Genomic DNA, 6,000 nt, shown 5'->3' with positions numbered 1-6,000 from the left:
AGGGGTTCAAAGTCGCGATATTTGAATACCGAAATATCGCGAGACTTCATTAGTAAACCGTAATCACAAACTACTACAAAGGAACAGAGTGAATTATTACTATTAATATTTAACTTAATTAATTACTTTAAAGAAATTATTTTGGGGTTAATATTTTTTTTCATTCATTTACATATGTATTTATTTAATTTTTCAATGTATTAATCAGTTACTCAATAACACATCTTACAGTACAAACGTATTGTGAAGATGCCCCCTATGATTTATTATATTTCTATGTAAAATGGCTAAGTTAAAGAAATAAGAAATGTTAGTGGATTAAAAATAAGTTGATCCATATTCATTAAGAAAATGTAAATAAACATTTTTATTTACTAAAACGTTGTAATTCTATAAATCAGACTCTAGTCCATCTGTTCTTCTGCATACCTTACATGTCCTCTTTCACCTTGTTTTTAAAATGTTTAGAACTTCCACAAGACCACCACAGAGAAGGTATGATTTGGGTGGCGCATCACTTCCAGCGCTGTAAACACCATGTCCACTCACTGTCAGAGACAGTAATCTGTTGCTGCATAGGTTGTGTTGATCATCCTCTAGTGCATCACTACAATAGTGGACTATTCTCAATTCAGCAGAGACATTGAAGGGTTTAAATGCTGTGTCTGATCCACTCATATCAGCACCACACATACTAACACAGCACCACCACGTCAGTGTTGGGTATGATCCACCACCCAAAACTGAGCACACTGAAGAACAGGGAGAAATAAATAAAATCACCACATAATTCCTCATTTGGCTGGCAATGACATAAAAGTGTGGACTCTGACACTGGCTCAGTGCAGTAGGTAATTATACTCTGTTTTAAATTATGGCAGAAATGCTGAAAGAAAGACAGATATTTTTGGATGATATACTGACCAGTTGTTAATAAAGCTATAAAAACGTAGTGTGGAGGTGATGTAATGAGCAGTGACAGGTCCCAGGGCGTCATCTGAGAGGGCTGTGATTACCTCCATGCAGAAAATTAACCAGAGACAGGAGAGGTATGAGGCCTATTCATTAGAGATGATTTACAAATGATGGCAGGCGATTTCAATTCTATCGCCCCTTTGACTCTAAATAAAACCACACACAGCAAATACAGCTGTTTACAATTTTATCATAAGACAATATATAAGAATACAGGTCTATAGACTTCCTACGTTTTGGCGAACTCAGTTCCACCATTTCACCATCTGGACTGTGAAAAGCACAACAACTAAGATGGAACTGTAGCAAAAGCAAAGCGTGTAACATGGTGCTCTGCCTATCTTGTTTATCTCACGTCCATGTGTTCGTTATTGTTTTGTTATTCGGTCCTTCTCTCCCCCACATCCTCATGTGCTTAATCTGGGAGTGATAGGATGCCATATGCTCCGAGTGGTCTTCTATCCTGTGCATTTACACTTGTCCTCTTAACATGATGTTGTATTATTTGCTAAGGCTCTTGTAAATTCTTTGCTAAATGTTTTCTGCATTTTTAATGCATGGGGGAAATTAAATAAAGGCTGCTCTCTGACTTTGCCCATACAACTGCTACTCAATTTCTCCTAAAAGGTTTGGATTACTATATCACTGCAAGAGTGTCTCCATTTATACGCAGACACTTCAGAAAGTCATAGGAATCCGACAAGGCCTGCTGCAGCGTATCTGGATCCATTCACACCCTGTGGACTCATTGCTAATGTGAATTCTGAAGCACTGAACCATATCACAAGCCGAAAACAACACAATCTCCCTCGGTTCTAATGAGCCTATTTTGTGCTGTGGTGACGTACAATCTGCTTTTCACTAAAACATCACTGGCTCTGACCAAAGACCTCAGCTCTTTTCCTATCATGCACGCTTGACTTTGGACTGAAGTTTATGCGGCTGAACTGAGAAATCCTGCTTTGTGGAATACCCACCCAGGTCACAGCAAACATTTTGTCACGTAGATGATTTACATCCAAAGCAGCCATGTCTGGAGCTGGTGCCGAGATCACAAAGTGTCAGTGATGCTGTATCAGCAGATGTCCTTCGGCAGAATTCCTTTTTTGCTGCTCAACATTTCCTACTAATTCACAACAGTAAACAAACAGAGTTTTTGCTCGTCAGCCACTTCACAAATAGAGTACATAGCTTTGTTTTTCACAGCTGTAAATCTGGGCCTTTCATCTCGTTCTGCAGTTTTGATCTCAGCTGAAAAAGGGCTTTGTCCTGATTGGTGCATCAAGTTTATCTGTAGATGCCGCGAGCGCTGGATTATCCGAACCTTGCACGGTAGCTCAACTTCAGGTGGGAATTAGTTCAGGATTAATCTCTCCATCTCGCCTGGTTGTGCGCTGAGCCATTCCGAATCAGTTTTTTATGGAAGTGAGGGAGCGTCAGGAGCGCGGTTATGTCACAGCACATGTTTAGCTCGGAGCTGAGTTTGCTCCAGAGGATGAGCTCATGGCTGAAGCGCCTGATGCCTGATGGCCACGGTACCTCGGCCACATGTCTGAGAGAAGGGAGACATCATGTTAGGTCAGGTACTCAAATCTGCTCCTGGGAGACAAGTCTGGTTCTGTGTTTTTCTGAGCACAGAGGGTTACTTCGACAATCTGCGCAAACAAGTGATGGCTTTAAATGGCTGGAAAATTAGCAGCGTCTATTTCACCTTCAGAAAATGTGCTTGTAACTTCCATGCTGTTCAGAACAGAAGGCACCAACTGATATCCTTACATAATACAATTAAAGCAACCAAAGGTATTACTTCTACATTCAACAGCTTCAAAATCACTGTGATGTTTCACTAAGTTGTAATAGGGAGAATAGAGGCTCTGTTGTAGCTACTCCAGGCTCAGCACTGCAGAAATTCATTCATTCATTACCTGTAACCACTTATCCAGTTCAGGGTCGCGGTGGGTCCAGAGCCTACCTGGAATCATTGGGCGCAAGGCAGGAATACACCCTGGAGGGGGCGCAAGTCCTTCACAGGGCAACACAGACACACACACTCACACCTATGGACACTTTTGAGTCACCAATCCACCTACCAACGTGTGCTTTTGGACTGTGGGAGGAAACCTACACGGACACAGGGAGAACACACCAACTCCTCACAGACAGTCACCCGGAGCAGGAATCGAATACACAACCTCCAGGTCCCTGGAGCTGTGTGACTGCGACACTACCTGCTGCACCACCGTGCTGCCCACTGCAGAAATTGCACTCTGCAATATTTCTGAGGAGGGTATGGAGCTTTTTATTTTGTAGTGTGTGTAATTTTTAAAGCATCCATCCTACGTTTGTATCTGCACACACTATGCATATGTATGCTAAAAAGAATCTTGCACACTATAACGTCTACCTAGATGATAAAAATCATATTTTCACAACTCCCTGGGCACATGGATGAGGCTCATTATACAGTAACTCCTGTTGTAATCAGTCACTGTGATGGTGTTGTTCTGAAGGGAAGGGAGGAGCTGTGATAGACTGATGACTGAAATCGCTGCATTCACCACTGAGAGTTCACAGTGAGACCTCAGACTAATTTATGAAGTGCTCTCCACACTCAGTGTGGGTCTGAGACTCCGAGAGTGAGGAGAACACTGCTCTCAATAACCTTTACAACTCTCAAAGTACAAATCCCCCACTGTGTCAAAGAATAACTCTTATGTCTTGTACTTTTAACCTTCTTGTACCTTTAGGACTGATATACTTTGTCCTTCAGAAGAACAAAATGTGTCTGAACGCACACTAGGCAATTGAACTGCAGTGCCTTTCTGTGTTAGACTGTGCCCCCTGAACCCTGACTAGTGCATGAGTAAATTAGACTGACCTCCAGTGGCCAAGTAGGCGAACCACAAGCACAGAGCCAGCCACTTCAGTCCAGATATCTCTTCATTAAAAAGGGTTTTCTAAGGCACAGAGTGCACTGGTGCTGATGTTTGTTATTTTAATCATGTACTTTGTGTTTATTTGTACTAGTTAGGAAATTAAATCAAATCACCATGTACAGCTTTAAGCACAAAAGCAAAGGAACAGAATCAATAAAACTCCACTCTGAAGAGTACAGATGCTCTTAGTGATAAACAAGATAAGGTTTATCACTAACTTGAGCTGATTTTGCACTTTATCTGAGAACAGCATTACTTCAGGCCTATGCTCATTTCAGTTGGGATTTTTAATGCGTTGCTGTCCTCTAGTGGTGGAATTTTTAAGTGCAGCTCACATCTAATTCCAGACCAGACCTTGGAATGTAGCTGATGGAGGACAAAGAAATACAAGGCAAGAATATTGCCTAGAGTCCAAATTAATGTATGATAACTTCACCTGAGATTCTTTTGTTCTTTCCTGATGTGTGTATAAGTGCGAATTTAATCACATGTGTTTTATACACAGAATATAACGCAGTTAATCGTTGATCACACTCTACCCTTACATTACACCCACCCACATTACTTTGTGGATTTTTTTTAAACTTTAGTCTAATAATTGACTGTATTGTTATGATGTTATCAGTGCTTACATAAACGTTTGCTCTTGGAAATATATTTGTGAAATAAAATGTATAAGGCTTTTCAAAATATGTATACTATGGCTTTAAACTTGCAAAGAGTATAGAGTAAACCTAGGACGACCAGATCTGAGATGATGAAAATACGTCTTTCGGGAGGGAGGGGGTTCGGCATGAGCTTTGCCTCTGACGTAAACAAGGACTACTGACCTGCAGACTGACCAATTAAATGTTTACAGAGAAGGTTATCGACCAATAACGGTATCGCTACAGTCAGACCGTCCAATCAGAAGAGTTTAGGCTACTTCACCACGCCCCCTTCTCACTCAAGCGAACCAATCGGAGTAGGGGAGGGCGGGACTAGTTTGTGAACAAACGCTTCTCTAAGTTCTATGTAAACTCTAGAAAAACAAAATCCCGGACGTTTGTGAAATTCCCCCCGGACATTTTTTTAAGTCTAAAAAAGAGGACGTCTGGTCACCCTAGTAAACCTCTAGGCAAGGTATTTTTACACAGAATATTCAACTTTAAATATGACTACTGCCCCTTTATAATGCTGTACTCGAGGACTATATTTGCACATTGGTCATAGATTCAGTTTTATTGTTTAATCTACTTTTATCAATCATATTTGAATAAAATCTAATAAAGAAACTGCTAATTTAGTTTAAATGTACTAACGCAGTGACAAAAATATATTCTGGGCTACAGAAAGTTTTCACAAGTATGAAGTTTATCTACAGTGCCTCCAGTGATAATTTGGGAATCTGACATGCCTCACTGTAATCCGGACTCAGTCATAAATGTGAAGGATTTCCAAATAACGATGCTTTCACTTCTCCTCCGGTATATTAGAGATTAATCCACTTTTACCATTTTAACCACACATTCATGTCGTCCACGTTCAGCTCATGAAAGCTCTACATTTCCCCCATGTCTCGCGCATTTATTTTAGACTAAGGATCCAAAAAAGATACAAACATCTCCCATACGCAGATAGATATGAAAGCGACAGTTACTGGTTAAACCTTGGAGGCAGCTCATACACACCAGTGCAGATTTAAACACTTTAAATCTGACGAGTTGTGCTACCTTGTCGAAATGTGGTACTTTGCAGCTCTGCGCATGCTCAGACCCATATGTTTAATGTGCTTTTTTGTGATAAAGCTGTTTTTCTCCGGTGCATTAAAAAATACTAAATTTAGTCGAGTGTTAGTCGAAACTGTACACGGCGTATTAGATATAATAAATAAATACATGTAAAACCATTTCTTATCACAGTAATTATCTTATAATTTCTTTAATAAGAGGATTTAGGCTGTGCATATCCCCTGCTTATACTTCTGTAGGCAGCATTTTCTGATACACTATATTTAGCTTATCAGAGGATCTTGTCTACTGTCTTATTTAAGCAACCGTACGTATAATAGTACTCCATGGCAGCACAATTCAACAAGGTAGCACACCTC

This window comes from Hoplias malabaricus, chromosome Y (assembly GCF_029633855.1).
Source record: "Hoplias malabaricus isolate fHopMal1 chromosome Y, fHopMal1.hap1, whole genome shotgun sequence".
Taxonomy (NCBI): Eukaryota; Metazoa; Chordata; class Actinopteri; order Characiformes; family Erythrinidae; genus Hoplias; species Hoplias malabaricus.
The sequence above is the reverse complement of the archived record's forward strand: the minus strand, read 5'-3'. Positions refer to the sequence as shown.